Raw genomic sequence first — 19,593 nt, 5'->3', positions numbered from 1 at the left:
AGAGTAAAATTCGAAAAGATAATGTGACCAAAGATTAATGTGACGTTGTGAGTTTCATGTAACACGAAAGTGATCGCTCGTACTTCGCTGTTAAGACTCGAAACTCTGCTGCTTTTTAGCTTGCATTGTGAGCATCACCTACATTTTAAAATTCCATAAATAGGCTTCATCTGTGACGCTAATCACTAAGAACTGAAAAGTGTTTAGCGAACTAAAAAGTGAGCTCTCTCTACAGTTTGGCATTCATGTGTGTCTGTGATACGTGAATCGCGTAAATGTAGTAGGCTTACCGTTGAGTATTCTATTGCCATGTTCGTGGTACAGTATATTATATGCATAGGGATTCCTAACAACTTCCAGTCTTGATATCGCCGACTGTGTTGCGGCTTTTAAATGCATTGTTGTTATTGTCGTTACCATGGTAACGAGAGCTGGTCAGTTATCAACGATTCTGTAGGCTCACCTCTGATTAGCTTTCCTGAGATATGTGAATAATTATTTATAGGTATTTCTGCCCTTTTCTGCCGTCATTATACCATTATTTCTAACTTTGACTTTGCTATAGCTTTTAAAGGCATTATTGATGTTCGTAAGTTATCATCCCAATAAAGGTATTACTGTTATCGTTATTATGAGCTCTCTTGTGGATAAAATGTTAGCGTTTGCGTTTTTCTAGTGGAAGACCTGCCTCCGATTGACAGTGGGAGCTTATGATAATCCGATCCTACGTTAAGCTCTTGGTCTACGTCTCATATAGCCTCGCTACTGAAAGGAACGCTAAATTCAAAATCAAATCAAATTAGTTATCTTTACCATGGCAAAGAGAGTTGTTCAGGTATCCTTTATTCTTTGAATTATATACAATTCAGTATACAATTCGCTCTTTGAATTGTGGTACGAGTTGCTTTTTTTCTTTTAAATATATTGTGTACTTTAACAATCATTGAATGCCAGCACGAATCTTAATAAAAATACTTAATATTGTAAGCAACTCACCTTTAAGGCAAATAAATAAATTCGAAAAAGTGCTGCCTTATATCCCTGAATACTGTTACAAATAATTGTTGTATGAATATGCCTAGACTATGTCTGGACAACCTGATAAGAGTTCATGGTTTATTGTCATTTCAGAAATCACTAGTTTGTTTATATGTTTACTAGATCAGTAGAGAGAATTAAAACCACAAGAGCTGTCGATAGAGACAATATAACACAGACCACCTTGGGCTACCTCTCAGAAGTTATTGGTCCACTTAGTAGAACACGGTCGTTGACTACATCTAACCTACAGGATAATCTTCAACTTCTCGTTCCCGAAAAGTACACTCTCCAATCTTAGTTCATACGGAGATTTCAGCTGGCACTTCATAATTCATTTTGGTCGTCTCTTGCAAAGAGGCTGTACTTTATCCAAAATATTCTCCTTTTGTAATTTCTCTATAAATATAATTTTCATCTGTTCTTTTCTATTTTAAGAGTATTGTCCTCTAATGACTGATGTAATGGCATAGAATAATGTGTGTACAGAGTTACGTTTTACTGATTTGCGCTACCATGAAACCGGGACATACATTTACTATATTTAGAAAATAAAGCAGGAAATAACAAAACATGCTACAAGGTTTGCAAATTTTCTGTGTTACTTTTCAACAGTTTGTTCTCTGTATTATTCTTTCGCAAAAACAAAGCATTGCATTCATATTTTGAGCTAATTTTCTGAATTAATATCGAAAACATAAGTTTCGAGCCTGAGGTAATGAGGACATAATGCAATTGTGTGTTACTAATTTAAATAAATAAATGAAAGCTTTAAAGTTGTACCTCAGTTGCTAAGACGAATGGTGGAATAATTAATGCAATAAATGGAGGAAAATGGAAGCATTATTCTTGATCATTATTTTACCTACGACCGTGTTTATCTACCATAATTCTCACATGACGTATCGAACCAAAGACTTCTCACAAAACAGGCAAATATGTGGTCTATTTCTCTTCAACATCACCCCTCACAACTAAGAGATTATAAATGACAAGAACTGTGGATTTGGTGTTTTATTGTAACCAGATATTGATACAAAAATCAAAATCAACATACATAAGTTCTTAGTGAGGAGATGGGTGCATGTTTTGAATAATAAATCACATTTTCTTCCTCCATAATTTAATTGGGTGTAAGTTTCTAACTTGCTGAACGTTGAAAGCCATGGGGGAATAAAAAATGAAATCTTATATTCGTGAATATATGTTCCAAAGAAGCGAGATTTTGAGAAAGCTTTTGATGTTCTCTCACCAGAGTTTATTTTGTTAGTTAGTCCCCGTAGGCTAATCGTATGCATTTTCCAAGAAATGCATTTTATCTGCCAAGTCTTAATAACTCTCCACATACTTCTAAAGCGAAAAACGGAAAAGTTTTCGAGTTTTGTTACATTTAGAATGTCTTAATGCAGTTTTTTAATAAACAAATTACAGAAAGTGGTATATTTAATATAATCTACCTGTTCATACATATATTTATCTTTGGAGTTTATAATTCGCACCCAGGAAAATGAAAAGTTGTTCTAGAATTTCATCGCTTAGCAAGGGAGGATTGCTTATTCCGTGTATATTAGTCGAAAATTGAAACTGAACATCTGGAAGGAAGTGATACAGAAATATTGTATTTAGGCTGATAAGAGGCTGATGAATGGAATGGTCAACTTTGCCATGCCGTGAACAGAGAACAAAACAAACAATAGTCGTGGAAACAACTTATAAGTAGTGGTAAAATTAGAAATGTGCAAAACCAGTGTTTATAACAAAATGCTATTATTCCAATTTAGAAGAGCATCAGAGACATGTTAGAACCATGCAGGTGATCTCAGTCGCCAACTTAATGGAGTCTGAACAAGGTCTCATAATGTATTTGCGGACAATTCTCCACTGAAAAGCACAATAAATGTAAGGAAGGTGTAGGCGGTCTTGGCATAAATATTTCAATGTTCGTCTGAGTAGCATACACACATGTCAGGTCTATTCCGGAAGGCAGGGCCATTGAATGCATACCTAGAACATTGCATCTAGTATTGCTGGTCACTCAGCTACCACAGCGATTAGTACCAATGTCGTAACAAAAAATATTATCTTAAAAAAATGCATAACAGTTTGTTGAACGCAGAATCACGAGAAACTGTGTTGTTTGTGGGTCTTTCACTCGAACTTCTTCACCATATTGTTAGCCTATATGATATCCTGTAAGAAGTAGTTATTTGATTTATGATCGATGGAAGATTATGTTTAGGGATGAGAACCAGGGTAGCCTTGGAGTAAGTTGCAATTGATGATCGTTTGCGGGTACTACATCGAGGGAGTGAGTGTACAATTCACAGTGTATACGGTAAAACATACAAAACCAACTACAATCATTATTGTATGGGAAGCCAGCGACGTTCACATGAGAATTATTGACCAATTCAACGCATATACATAATATCACCCATCCAATTCTGTTGCCACCTGCAACACTAACATTCCAATCACGTTATTAAATGAGCTCTCACAGCCATGCATGAGCTTTTCTGGTTTGAATGATTACTACCTAGAATGATCTATCCTCCTTTGAGTATGTTTGGAGCTATGGAGTCAAAACAGCGTCTGGTCTGATTGCAACTGGGATAACAAACCTTCAACTGCGTGACTAGATCTAAAGAGTATAGCACAACATTCCTGATAATGGCGCCTTTGACATATGCAGTTGCAGTACAGTACCGAACCAAGCATTGCAGCTAGAGGACTACCACAATGTACTGATATGATTCATTAATTGATTTATTTCAGTAACGTTCCTTTTTAGTATTGAAGTTATGTGACATATTATCTCAAATGGTATCTGAACCACTATCTGGATTTGTATCCAAGATACATTTACTAACAGGGAATCGAATTTAGGCGACGAGAAAAGAAGGCACTGCGTCTTCACTTGCCCATGAAGGGCAATATTAGTAAGGTCTTTTGACATATCCTGGATATTTTTCTTGACAGTTGTACAAAAATTGGTATGAAAATTTTCAATGTATGTACAACAGACAGAGAATTAATAAAACTGCATTCCCTTAGGACAGGCTTTTTGAATGTTCATTTCCTGTTTTCTATCATTGTACGTTAAAGTCAAGTACTATGGAGTACAAAGCTAATAAACTTCTGTTTCTAAAAGACTGGAAACTTTCTGCCACTGTTATGGCTCATTTGGCTTTGATTGGTTGAGAGACGTTACGTAATTCGATCAAGTGGTATGGCACCATAAAAGTCAAGGCCCTCTTGACGTTTGGTAGGAGTACCTTGGCCACCCTTAAAGTTTGGGAGACGTACATAGAACCACTCGCCTTAAATTTTGGAAATTGACAAATTTAAGAACTTGGTATGGCAATATAGAACCAGGATATGCATGTCTATAAGTCTGGTTAGTCCGTCTTCTTTTATGTGTAAACAAAATAGCCCATTTGATCAGAATAATCTATTTGATGAAGATTAATTTCCTTGTATAGTTATATGTTGAGTATAGGGATCAATATCTTCTCATATAATATAGGTACATTGATGGTCCTGTCTTAAAATTTTGAAAGGGGTACTTTCGCCTATCCTTAAATTTAGAAATTGTTAAACAAAATTTTGTAAATATTCCCTAGAGCTTGGGTATATATATATGGTTGTGTCTATTTGATTGGTCCTGCTTGTTCCCTTTTATGGATAAAAAAATGAAATGATACATATATAGTCATGTGCTCACCACGTGGTCAGTTATTGGCGTAATTTAACTTTTTTGGCGATCCTTTATCACGTTATATATTTGAGTACAGGAATTCATTCTGTTTCAAAATGCATGGGTATATTGAGTCTCTCTTTTTAAAATTTTGTAGGGATACACAGAACCACCCTTTAAATTTGAGAATTCTTTAAAAAAATGGTGAATATTCTATAGAACTCAGATATATATTTCTGTAAATTTGATTGGTTCTGCTTGTCTCTCCGTATGCGTAAATGACCATATTAAGGTTCAAAAATTTTCAAAGGTTCAAAGATTTTACTCAAAAATTTCGACAAATGTTAAACAAAGATTTAAACGTAATCAGCCAATCAGATTGCATCAAAAATGATTTTCCAGCAGTGATCTTGGACTAATGAGTTGTTACCAAAGTTCAGTGTTGGATACCAATCGGATTTAATAATTATCTACCAGGTTCCAAGTCTTAAATCCTTACACATGGTGATTAACTTTCTTAAAATGTGGTACCTAAGAAGGACAAGAGTGTTGTTCTAGCAAGCATCATGCACCATGATGCTCAAATCGATTTTTCTAATTACAAGCGAAGATCAGAAATTATTCTCTGTCATAACGAGACAAAATCTGGTGTGAACAATGTAGGCAAAACAACAAAATTTACACTGTGAAACGACAGACTCGTCAATGGCCTATTGTTATATGATACAACCTGTTAGGTGTTGCAGCTCTCAATGTAAATATTTTATTTAGTGCTCTCAACAAAAACTAGTACGAGAACGTATTACATCAGAGAAGGCTATTTGTCACTGACACTATATTATTTGTATTTTTTCTCTGTAAATTTACACAAAATGTGTAATTACCTAGGCTAAATATACTAGTGTTATTTATAGTAATACGTGTTATTTGTTTTAATAAATGGCGTAAATAAAATATAAAAATATATTATCAAACTAAAACTCAAATTACAAATTCAATAAATGAGAAAATATAAATCAAGAAATATTTTTTTTCTTCAAATTACAGCTCCTAGTACACTTATAACTAGTGCTCTTAACAAGTCGGGTCGGGTCGGGTTGAAGACCGACCCGACCCGACCCTTGACCCGAATTGACTGACCCGAGCCGACAGGAGTGACCCGACCCGTGATCTGATCCGATTGACCTGACCCGACAACCCGACCCGAGCTGACCCGATTGACCCGACCCGACAACCCGACTCGAATAACCTGACCCGATAACCCGATCCGAGCTGACCCTATTGACGCAACCCGACCCGAGAAGCCTGACCCGACAACCCGACCCGTTTGAGAGCACTATGGTTACGACACTGGGTAAACGCCAAAATGCACTCCCATTGGGAATTAAACCCGGACCAAGTGTACCGAAGTCTTACACGTTAACCACTAGCTAGATCAAGCGGGAGATTTGTATATGCATCTTAATGAAATTTGGCACTTTTGGGGTTTGGTTATTTCTTTTTATAACTGATACCACTGTCCGACGTGGGAGAAATTTATTTTTTTTCTTGCTTTAGTTCTATGTGACGAAATCTTTATTCAAGGTCAGTGTTCTCACCTACTCGGACGGCAGGGGGTCTTCTCGGAAGGCAGTAGCAAGAGTCTCTTGGCGGAGACAAAAAGAAATCGTTTAACTACAATGATAAGGGTTGAGGAAACGGGAGGACACCTGTGATTTTTCCAACCCTTCAACTTTCATTCCAAAATAGGTTCTTATGATTCCGGGACCTGCACCACTTTGATTGTTCTTTCTCGGTAATTAAAATGTATTTTACAGTATATATAGTTGCAAGTAAGAAGATACATAAAATGAATTTTGTAATTTAAAATTTAAAAATACAGTATGATAATTAATTATAAAGTACTAATTTTATTTCATCACTTTCAGCCGAACAAATGATATTCAAACAATTCGCACCCTGGGTCTTGGTCATCAATACTGCGTCTTATTCTTTGTCTTGCACAGTCAAGTCTTGGTCCTGCATTTCGTAGTCTTAGTGGTCTTTCATGTTATACAAGAGCCAAGAATGCTCGCCTAATCGGTACAAATGAAGACCAAGTGTGATTTTGATTATGGTCCTTCATACTACACGGAAAGCAAGAAAATATGCTAATCGCTACTTCGTGATCACCAAAACAAGGCCAATAGCAAGATTACTATGCACTTCGTCTTGCATATCCAATCTTTATCTTATTCTTGTATCGATGTTCTTGGGCTTGGTGAAATAAAATGAAATATTCAGTTTAAGGTCCCTCGATTCTGCACCGAGGCTAAAGGAGATGGTGACCATGAGAAATGAATGCAATGGTGGAATGAAGAAAGTGGGAGGAAACAGGAGAACCTCGAGAAAACCCACTACACGGCGTTTCTCCACCACAAAGCCCACTTAGCACAAGCTGGGATCGAACCATGGACACCATGCACCAGAGATGAATTATCTACCACTGAGCTACCGCGGCCCTGCTTGGGCTTGGTCGTCCATATCCAATCTTTCTTTTGGCCTTGCTTGAACAACTTCTAGTTTTGTGCTAAATCCGGACTCCATATTGGCGTAGATATTAATATTACAGTCGATTGGTATAATCATATTAATATTGCAGTCGATTGGTAAAATCAATCTTCCACATTTAAAAATTAAAGTACACACAAGTACAAAAATAAACATTTATCATAAAAACACTAGCTGCAAGTGTTCAAAATAGATTTATGGCTTGTATAAAATCAATTGAAAATTGCTATTTTTAATTAGGAAGCTAGTGAAAAACAGCAGCTTTCGATTCTAGCCGAGTTTAAGCTCAACCTAAACTCAGTTGACCAAAGTGAACTGACCCGACTGACCCGACCCGAGCTGACCCGATTGACCCGACCCGACAACCTGATCCGAATAGCCCAACCCGACGCGAGCTGACCCGACTGACCCGACCCGTAACCCGATTCGAGCTGACCCAACCCAACCCGTTTGAGAGCACTACTTATAACATTCAAAGTTAGTATGAGTAAAAATGATACCATGTAGTGGAAGGTAAAAGGAAGTTTATATTGTGCTATCTGTGATTGAAGCCCTACAAGACGTGAACGGTCTACGTCTATCTTATTTGTGGGAAAAATCATTAAACGATTATTACTTGGCAGACAGACATCAGGCTCTGTGTATCGCAAAATTAAGTGAGCACAAAAGAAAGAGCTAACTTTGAAGCCAGTCATCGTTCTCCCTGTATATCCGCCACTGGTCTTTGGTTCGGTGTCAGGAACGTAACAATATTACAAATACATAAATCATTTTGTTATAGAACTGTCAGTCGTAGAAGGTAATAGTGCATTGATCAGACAGACATGATCTTTTCTCTGTGTTATAAATTTATAATAATAATAATAATAATAATAATAATAATAATAATAATAATAATAATAATAATAATAATAATAATGAAATCTTTATTCAGCTCTTCCATTACGATACAGAAATTTCTCACTACCCGGGGAGTAGTATTAAAATATATGAATAGCTATAAGAGCAAAAGTCTGGAAGCGTAAAAGAGGTCGTAACTAAAACGTGATCAACCAGAGAAAATGTACATTAGTTGCTATCGAAACGAAGGAGAAGGAAGGGGAATACTGTTTTATGGTGTTATTTTTTTCCTCAATCTGAGTCAGCATTCCCTCCTCTACCCTTCTGTTGTTTAATGTCTCCTCCATCATATCATAAAATAACTTTCCTAAACTTTGGTGCTTTCAATCTCAGATCAGAAGAGAGGCAATTTCAAACAGTCACAGTAGCTGTAAGAAAGTGTTAAAGAATAGTCTTCTTGCATAACTGATTCTGTAGTCTTCTGTAACTCATTCTGTTACTCTTCTTGCATCATTTGGTGGCAAATCTGTATATATAATGTTTTTGCGATGAAGTTTCCAGAAGAAACCGTCGGGAAACATTTTAACGTACAGCTGATACACCTATACCTATTTTTTTGACTGTTGGAATAAGGGAAGCAACATAACCACCTTGTTACGGGAAAGGCTTTTAATATGTGTGCATTATTAGAATATCACAAACAAAAAGGGAGTCATAAACACTAAATATGCAAGAAAAGTAAATTAAACACGTTGGGCCCATCAGTGAAATTTCCTACTGCGCCGCGTTGGTCCGACGGGACCAACATTGTAATATTGAGTTTATGACTCTATTTCCAGCTGTTGGCTCACAACTAAACCTAATTATTCGTGCTTTGGCACCAACACGGCGCACTAAAGTATACTGGAACTAATGGCCTGTGAAAAAAAAATTTTGCTTACTAACTTTATGGGAGGAGGATTATGACAAGGAATGAATATTTAAGTAAGAGTTGCATAATACTGCATCAATGGCGCCTGGAGCCCAACTAGCTAATTTTGGCCGGCAGCTAACGTGTAAAACTACAAAAATAAATATCCGGCAGTTAAACTAGATATAAAATATGACATTTTAAGTCCCTACAATACTAGTATTCTTGGATTTTCATGGGATGTCCTTGTTACTACTTATCATAAGAGATAGTATAACATCTAAGCAGAATGAGAGAAACTAAGAGAAAAGATGTCTCAGAGGTCAGAAAACGAATTCAAAATGAGAGATTTCTTTCTCAAAATTTTACTCAAAGTTTGGGTCATTTTAGTAACATTAACCATGAACTCCAGAAACCAACTCACGTCCCAACTACAATTAAAAATTAAGAAAACTTGTTTAGATTAACATAACATACGTGGAAGAAGAAAACGAGAGGCATACTGAAGTCACCATACTGTAATAAAAAAAGTTAGAGAAAAGAGAGAATTTTTCTGGGCACATATTAAGCGACTCTTACGAAGATAATTAACCTTAACGCAAAGGAAGTATTTCAAGAAAGAGCAACGCTGTTGGTGATGCTTCCTAGATTTTAAAAATATGCGCTGTTTGTTATCTCTCTCTCTCTCTCTCTCTCTGTTTTGTTACAAATGTACAGCGCTGAAACTTAATTACTCCTGAGAATGCAAGAAGTCTTTAAGTATCAGAAGAACCGTTGGGTAATACAAACAGGATAAGTTCTGCCAATCTTCCACTCTGTACGCTTCATCAAAGTCTTAGATGATTTCCAACATCTCTTTTTTTTTTTTTTTTTTTTGTTTCTTATTTCTGTTTACGACTCAAGGTTTACGGCGCGATGCAATTTCAAGTTTGCACATCATTAAGCCATGTTTTGCTAACACTGCATTTGACTGACATTCAAGAGGACGCATGCTCAATTAGAAAGTTAGTGACGCAAGTAATGACACAAGCACTCGCAGAAGAGTAAACTTGTTCCTCGTTAAAGGACAATAAAAAGAAGATGCTCTCTCCTGCTTATTCTGTCAGATGCCATATTCTCCTGCTTAAAGTATGATTATATCGTCTCCCACTTTCCCGAAAAAGAAGAGAAAGAAAAATATTTAAAACACACAAATCTCTGATAATATTTCAAACACATACAGTTTAGGGGTTCGATTATGTGAGTTCGGAGTTATTGAACATCCAGAACTTCCTGCTCCAAAATCATCTTTAATTGAACTTTTTGAATGTTATGAGCTCGTTCCATCGCTACCTTTCACTCACTTTCACAACTATTAACATATATTTGTTTAATGAAATTACGTCTCGCAAAGCCACCCCTAAATGACTTTTCTTGAAGTTAAACCAAGGTATATGGTTTTCTCTTTACCCAACACAGAATCTTTCTCAGAATCTTTCATTTTCCGTATAATATTTGTGAAAAACTAACTATTGTGAAACTCTGTAGACACACTAACCAAGTAATTATTAAAAATAAAATTTGACCAAAGCAAATCACTTTTAATAAATAATAGATAATTTGTCTGACGAGGGTAATGATACAACTATAACAGTACTATTTATTAAAAGTGATATGATTTGCGCATTGGTCAGATGTTACTTTTACTTAAAGCCCAGTGGAATTCTTACAGGACCTTTTTTGGCAAATTGTGCAATCATGAAGAACTTACGGATAATATTAATTTTCATACTAAGCATGATAGGTCTTAGGATATGGTATCAAAATGTGTGTGGACTTCAAACTAAGTGTGATGATTTTTTTCCCATTCTGTTGCTGATTGTAACTATGATGTAATAGCAATTACTGAAAGTTGACTGCCTGATGTTGACAATGATTGTAATAACTTCCCTCATACTTATGAATGTTTTAGGGCAGATAGACAATATTGCAATGAAGTGTGTAGCAGGGCGCGGATTTAAGTATGGATTCATCATTCCCTAGTTTGGACTTGGCAATAACAAGTGTGAATATTTTGCCTAATAAAAACTGTGGTATTCCCGATATATTTATCATTATCCTATTGAAACTGGACTTTGTCTTTGGGAAGATTATGAACTAAACGAAGTTCCTGAACATTTCAAATATACTAAAGGGGTTATTATTCTAAGTTTCTTAAAATCAATTGGTGTAATGTTATTGATATACATTTATAATTAACTAAAATACTTTATTTTAAGTGAATAGTTGTTAATTTTTCAAAAGCAATCTATACAGTAAGATAACGTAATTTCCTCTTTAATTTTTTTATGGAATTCGAGAATGCGTCTCTTGAAGACCTCAAAAAGGAAACGTTTTTTGATAGTCGTGTGCTGTATATCTTAGTATTAACAATGAAATGTGTTTGAAGAATCTGAGAATCTCTTGGAAAAGACAGTTTTTGGTGGGTTAAGGAGTAGTGTTGACCACGAGATAAGAAATTTTTCGTCTCGTCTCGCTTCTTGTCTCGTAAAACACATTTTCAAATTCGAAACGAGACGATATTTTGTTTTCGAATCTCGTGGATAACATTAGTTTAGCTAAATCTTATATCTAAATCTCTGTTTTAGTGCTGTAGTATATACGTATATAACTTTATGTCCTCTGGAACCCGGAGGTTCAATGCCGCATTCACATCACTTGTGTTCTTAGCCAACTGGATCCAGTGTCTAATTTCTATTCCTATTTCTACGAGATCCATCTTATTACTATTCTCCTATCTGCATCTAGGTCTTCCAAATGAAGATTTTTTGATTGGATTCCTAACCAAACGTTGAAAGGGTACGTACTTTCTTTCATTCTGGCTACATGACCAGCTCACCTGAGCCTCCGAGACTTGATGGCCTAACAATGTTTGGTAAGTGATATAATTTATGAAGTTCCTGGTTATGAAGTTTCCGCCATTCTCCATTCCTGTTCCTCTTAGGTCCGAATATATACTAGAAATTGATAAAGTGAGAGTACAAACACAATCAATGTGAAAATATATGCAAGTCATTTCACAATATATTCCAATAATAAATACGATTTAAATGTTGTCATATTACGCCCTTCATGGACATCTCGTGACGCGGAATTATTCTAAAAACTTGTAGATGAAATTAAGAAAAAAAATTAGGGTATAATTGTTTTTGCATGAATTTACAAAATGAGAGAAGAAACGTTTCAACATTAGACAAAAAAAATGAGGGAAATCCGCCACTGCAAATAGAAAAGAATGCTCCGCCGCCGAAGAGATTAAACACGCTCTCAATTTAACCACTTAATAATGTTGATTAAATCTATTAACGTAAGATATGATTAGCTCCAAGTTCTTAAATTTATTATATTACAATGCTGTTATCAATGAACATGTTCTTGTGAAATACGAAGAAATATATAAGGTGTTTACTGAAAATTTCACCCGAAGTAGACTCATATCCGAAAGTAAACAACTTTAAAGATTCGCTCAAGATAAAACGACTTAAGCTATATATTAGGGTTAATGAAAAAAATATTTGTTTATAAAATAGCAATAAAGTTGCAAAGTCGCGTTTAAGACCACCCCTCTCAAAAAAAAAAAAAAAAAGAGAGAAAGGAAAAACGAAAGAAAAGAATGTTACAGCCCAGACTGAACTACTCGTTCTGAATATTTTCCTGGAAGTAATTTATACAACCTTATAACATTAGCAATGAGAAACCACATGTTGTTTCAAAGAACATCAACACCGTTTGGGAGATGATTCCTGATACCAAGATAAGACAAAAATATAGACCAACCTGGGTGCACAAATGCTTCCTTTCGAAGTAGTCAAGAACGTGAAACATGAATTTTAAAGGTCTATAGCTCAAAACCTATGGGAGCTACCTTAGTTGGGTCAAGATTTCACTTAGGATCTAATATGTGCGCTATCCAAGAATAAACGTTTCAGAATCCTAAGGTACTCAAGCAACAATGTTTATAAAGGGAGTTTCGCTACGGGCATATAATTTGAAGTACTCAGCAACTACCTCTATAAAAATACTTTCGAAAGTACCACAGGGTTGTGAATATAGAATTGTAATGAAATTTTAACATACAAAATTCGAAAGAAAATCGTTTTAAGCCTTAACTAAACTACCCTTATTTTTGGAATAGTAATAAAATTCAAACACCATCCCTAGAGAGTTTTACGAAAAACTTTCATTTAAAACTTGGTATGTATGCGTTAAACAGTATGACATCTGAGTGAGTGTCCACACATCTGAACAAACGGACGGATATACAATATTCGGTATGTAGGGACCATTAAGAATGTAAATTTAATGCAATCTCGAGTTCGATTTTTTTTTCACCACCATGTTTTCTTCTCTTGTATCGTTGCTTGAACGTAATAATGATTGTAAGGAAATAGATTGTTTCCATGTTCACGCATTAAGAGGCTAAATGCAAATTTTGAGTCTCTGAGATCTCTCACAATGCTTTCTCAAATGTACAGGGTATGTCAAAATAGTGGACCCGATTTCACAAATTTATTTAAGATTTTCAGAGACCTATTTCTCAGAATAAATTTCTGCAATCGGGCCCATCATTTTGGCTCACCCTGTATTTCTTTATAATTTTCAGTATTCAGCAAGATAAAGTATACTTTCTTGATTGTCTTAATACACTATTCTTCTGCAGTGTATAGACATAATCCACGAAGTATAAAAATATTATTCGTTACTTTTGATATAATTACCAAGTAAACAGTTGGAAGTAAAAGATGAACGTTGAGGTGTCTTAAAGAAACCTGTTTTAAATGTTTGAGATTAGCTCATGCAAGATTCCGTTACGGTCCATGGGATAGAAAAGCAAAGCAACATCTTCATTAAAAAAAAAATCTTTGTTTGAGTACTTGCTCCCTTCAGTAACAAAGCTTTGTTTTCCTGGATTACAAATAGACTCATAAAGATCGTAGGTATCTTTGTTAATGCGGTATTATATTACATATTTTATATAAAAATATAACAAATATACAGCACGGTATATGACTTCATTAACCAAGTTTCATTGTTTATAGCTATCGCAATAGGATTAATACGGTCAATTGCATCAATAACACCCTGTTTATTACATGATTATAAAAGCACCAAGACTTCTTATAGTTGTAAGGTGCATCCTTATATTTTAGCTTCACCATGACATGAAGATGAAATGAATTAATACAAGATAAACATCTTCGCATTATGAATAAATAATAGATGTCCACATTTTGAAATAAAAATGTTTTATTATGTATATTAAATGTATGTAGACATTCAAATTCGTAAGTACATAATCTATGAAATGTTCTTAACATCAGCGTCGGCTGATTATATAAATAGACCTATTTGTTCTTATAATGATGAAAAGCGACCCTGCCATAGAAATATCTTCTGTTGGCGATGGCGATGTCTACAAGGCAGGGAGGGACCAATGTTAAAAGACAGCTGGGAGTAATAAGGTATGAAATATGAAATGAAGGGGAAACTTGGAACAAGTTAACCGTCATCATTTAAATCCTGATTTAGTAGCTCTTGTCACATTCTTCTTCTTCTTTGTTCCCTTTCTCATCCAATTGCCTTTTATTTACATTCTTCTTCTGTAATGTCAATTAAGATTTTAAGCTTCTGTTCATCTCCGCCAGTACCAGAGTTTGCTTTCATTACAAAGCGAATGTTAGATCTCTAAAGAGGGCTTAACTGAAGAAACATCCTTTTTTTTAATGAATATAATCTTTTTGTATTGGCTATATTCTTGGTTGGATTCAACCTACGAGTTGTTCTTATTTCCATTTATTTTCTTATCTCAGTACGATAATGAGATAAATAAAAAGTATGGGTCACCGCAATAAACTTTCTTGCTCCACTTCCGTAAACTAAATCATGCTAAGCTGCAACTATTACTGAAACCTTTTATTTGTGAATTTCGAACAAAATTGCAAGGCATTTCCGGCAAACTTCGGAAGAAGAAAACTCACTTCCAAAATAAACTACCTCTTGCGGATAAATTCATGAGAAATAATGTTTGCCATATATTACTGATATTAATATAATGTTAATGTATGAAAAATCAACAAAATAACATGAACCGCATTTAAAGAAATAGTCAAAACAAAATAAAAAAAATCATTCCAAAAAGTAAACTACACATTGTGGATACTTTCTTAAGATGTGATTTATGCAATAGTATAGGGATAATAATAAAATATAAACAAAATCACCTGAGTCGCTTTTGAGAAAATCGTCCGAAAAGAACTAAACCGTAAGAATAAAATACCTTTTCTCGATTTTTTTTCGATTGAAATGACTTATAGCACAGAATAGGGTTGTTAACGAAATATTGATGAATGAAATGTAAACAAAATCACTAGAGCTGTTTTTGAATGAATGCAATATGAACAAAATCGTTACAGCTATTTTTGAAGGAATGAAATGTAAACAAAATCACTGCAGCTGTTTTTGAATGAATAAAATATAAACAAAATCGTTACAGCTACTTTTGAATGAATGAAATGTAAACAAAATCATTACGGCTGTTTTTCAATGAATGAAACGTAAACAAAATCGTTACAGCTGTTTTTCAATGGATAAAGTGTAAACAAAATCATTACAGCTCTTTTTCAGAAGATTTCAAGTTTTGATTTTCAGTATTCAGTAAACTACCCTTATTTTTTTATTAGGGTACGGCGAAATTTCGAAACAGAAAGCCTGGAGAATTATATAAAAAAACTTAAGTTTCAAATTTAATGTGGTTAGATAGAACAGTACGGCCTCCAGGAGAGTGTGCATACATCAGGACAAAAAGGCATTCAAAAAACTTCTCTCATATATAGGGGACATGGAAGGTGTAAATCTGTTTAAATCTCGTATTCGATTACTTTCTTTTTCACGATTACCATACTTTCTCCTCCCCCACCATCGCTAGACATTTAAAAAAAATCTTGCCTGTAGTAAATGAAATAAAATAAAATTTCCAAGTTTTACGTCTCATATTTATAAACAATAAGCTAAAGGAGACGGTTGATTAATGATAGTGGTTGGTTATCGAATAATCTGTGGAATGAGAATGTGGGACGAAGCGGGAGAACTCCGAGAAAATTCATGAACATAATGTTATCCACTTTAAACTCACATGGCTGGTATCGAACCAGAGACTCCTTGTGCCAGACACTCCTTGCTTTACTTTTTTCTGAGTGTAAAAGATTCTCAATCTACATTCAACGTATTCATTTGCGTTCTTATTTTTCTACTTATTACTGTTTCTTGTTGGTTTGTCATTTAGCACTCCTGCCAGCACCGAGGCTATATGACGCGTGGGCCTACAGCCTAAAATGGAATCCGAACTATATGAGTTCTCACGTGGAATTGAACCCAGGTCTTCTGCGAAGAAGGCGAGCATGGTGACAATGCAGCCAGGAAAGAACTTTGCGTACTGCTTTTATATTACTGGGTTCCGTTATCTTTAAATTCTTATTTTCTCTGCTCTCGCAATGTCTTGAGATGTCACCCTTGGTCTCTACATAATGTCTACCAGTCTTCCTTTCAACTAGACCGATCTTTATAAATGGAAGCAGAATTAGAGGGGTTGCTAAGGGAACGGCCGTAGGGAGCTGCCGTTAACAATACTGTGGAACCATTCTAGCCGCACCTTTGCTTGCTATAAAGGTAATTGTTCACGAACATACTCATAAAAATGGGAGCAGTTGTGTTGTTATTTATAGAGAGCATGGATGGAAGAGAAGGGGAGTTTCTCACTCAATAGTGATATCGATCGGTTATGAGTCACGGAAGAGAGCGGGGCAACACTTTCTTTACTTAAAATGGTTGAGGTATCCCTCTCTGGAAGAAACCAAAGCGGTATTTCTCAAACGTTAATTTACCCTTCACTGTCTGTTTGACACACACATAAAGTAACGCAGAAAAAATTAACGCAATAAAAATGAAAATAGTAAAAATCATTTCTGAAGTGGAGATTATGTTAACCGTGAAACTTCTTCAAATATGAAAAGTTAGTTTGCCCTCTCCCTATACTACAAAATGTTTGTAAGTTTATAATAAACTCATGATACACCTATCATAATCTGGGTTCTGGCTGTGCCCCTAGTGTTTACCGTCTAGAGGGCTGCCCACTTCGCCAAATTTTGAATACAAATATATTTTTAACAAAATCTAATCGTGTAAGAAGATCTAATGAACAAATAACTAGATTTAATAATTATTTTCTTTCAATTTTGGGCTCGAGGGAGGATTGGTACAAGGCTCAAAATTTATGCATGTTTCTGGGAGTTTGTAAAACTCCTCATTTGTATGCAACCATCATCACATATTTGTTACAATGGCTTACATAACAGGACAGGATAAAGAACTTATCTTCTCGTTACTTATTTAATTCGTTCATTTTTTTAGTATAAAAAATTGTTCATTAATCTTATCCACCCGGTACGGACAAAAAAAATGACATTTCATCTAGTTTTAAAATAAATAGTACTCAGTTCTTCATATCACACCCATAGCTAAGGGGTAGCCGAGAGAAATCAGTCACCTTTGCCTCCATTGAATCTCCAGTTGTTCGTAGAGATGAAAATATGCTTTTTTTTTTAAGTGTAATCAGTCGAGAATGTGAGGTGAGCTAAAATCAGTACCTACAAATTATCTCGCTCCCTTCCCTCGTCATGGACCTGCGTCATATCTGGAACACGAAATCCAAACTGGTGTTTTCAATGTTATTCAACAATGGGACTATATGACGATAAAACATACGTGCAACTCATTCAGGGCAGAATGAATTGGATATTTAGAGCGATATTTCTGAGAAGAGGATCAAGTGATCTTTTTACCCTTGCATGTATATAACACACAAACTAATTTCAGTTACTTCATTTTGGAAAGAACTTTCTGTTTCTTCCTTTTGTACAACCCTACGAAGGGCTCTGACAACATAATGGAGAGGATCGCTTGAAAAGTGGGCTTACTAAGCAGAAAATGATATTCTTTAAGGAACGCAAAATGAGTTGACCAGGTGTGTTTGCATAGCTCATTATTGCAACTAAGTGATCAAATATAATCGTTCCTGATTGATTGAATAGTGAAGGAATCACCAAACCTTCTTTAATACGTAGATTATGCAAGATTATGCGTTTTTCGCTTCACATGTGTCATATACTCTAGTTTAGCTTTCCTTTAGTTGCCACAGCACTTCCCGCTTTGTCTAGTGGCTACTGCGTAAACGTTTCTTCCACGTGGTCCCGGATTCGACTGCCGGTGGGAGAATATAAAAACATAATTTTACAATCACTTACTTTATTTCACAATCCGTCTTATTTAACCTAAACGGTATAACTAAAGGACGTTGAACGAGAAAGAAAGTGATAATAAATGAAGATTACCGTACGGCTTAATTTAGCAATAATAATGTGTATTACCTTACTAATAATAATAATGTTTTTAAATTACTTACCTACAGAAGAGGAACGTTTCCTTATCAGAATTCCACTCACATCAAATGAAAGGGAGAAAACACTAATATTGTAAGAAACACTGTCAATACTTGAAAACACTAATAGGTGATTTAAAACTTTCTTCTTAAGATTGACAGCTAAATTAAATATTAATAGACGTATGTCGTACGAGATAACACACGAGATGCCACGTCAAAGCACACAAAACACGAGTTTTCAGAGAGTTCAAAGTAAACGAAGACAGCTGTCACGTGTGTTTGTCTTCACGATATCATGCCGCGGTGGTGTTTTTAAAATGTTGCTCTCCGGGTAATGCATCCCTTCTCTCATACAGATTTCGCACGGTAAAATAATAATTATCAGAATTGCACATCACTTCACTTCAATATTGGAAGACACTTCGTTGCTTTCACACATTTTGGCTTTTTTCCCTCTCGAATTTTAGAGCAAACTTGAATAAATGGAAAATGTTGCAAATGTTCTTAATAACGTCGACACATGAGCACAAAACAACAATACGACCTTTCTGGTTTCGTTCCGGTAGCGGTGATGCCAGCGCCACTACAACCTCTTGCGGCCGAAGCCCGCTACCGACTGATCGTCTGCTGGTTGTTGAATCGTCTTTAAAAAGAACGGGAAGCTCTTCGGTAAACGCGCATAGAGCCACCGACCAGTCGAAGAGACTAATCAAGGCGCATTGGCATTTCACGGAGAGGGAAAGAGTAGATAAAAGAAAATGAGATTGACGCGATTGCCCCCCCCCAGAAGAGGAAACTTTCTTATTTTAAATATTAAAGAAAACATCCCAGAGTTTGGAGCTCTTAAACGTAGCTCTAAGTAGCAGTATTACAAGCCACCGCCCCCCCCCCCAGAAGTCCGTCCTGGATCCGCTCCTGTTATGTATATCATTTGTGTCGTGAATACGTTCCTATACAGATCTGACAAAATGTTCGCCTTTTTTAATTTTCGTCGTACGAAAATGTTAATCGCATTATAATGACTTCAATTTATCATTCTCTTCAATATGTTCCCTGTCACTTATAATAAATTGTATCCCATTT

The 19,593-nt window shown here is 35.4% G+C and overlaps 1 protein-coding gene across 2 annotated transcripts in view; it reads right to left on the bottom strand.

Moving 5' to 3' along the window:
- LOC145674558 (ly6/PLAUR domain-containing protein 6B-like) overlaps positions 1 to 19,205 on the bottom strand; it is a 99,426-nt gene extending 80,221 nt beyond the window's left edge. Inside the window, exon 1 of one of the 2 annotated variants that reach the window (XM_081744732.1) lies at positions 18,532 to 19,205. The gene's annotated coding sequence lies outside the window, so the exon portion shown is untranslated. The remainder of the gene's footprint in view (positions 1 to 18,531) is intronic. The other variant, XM_081744733.1, reaches the window with a different exon arrangement.
- Positions 19,206 to 19,593: the final 388 nt, after the last annotated feature.

This window comes from Thermobia domestica, chromosome 17 (assembly GCF_964235325.1).
Source record: "Thermobia domestica chromosome 17, izTheDome1.hap1.1, whole genome shotgun sequence".
NCBI classification, from domain to species: domain Eukaryota; kingdom Metazoa; phylum Arthropoda; class Insecta; order Zygentoma; family Lepismatidae; genus Thermobia; species Thermobia domestica.
This window is presented reverse-complemented; position numbering and strand designations above follow the sequence as displayed.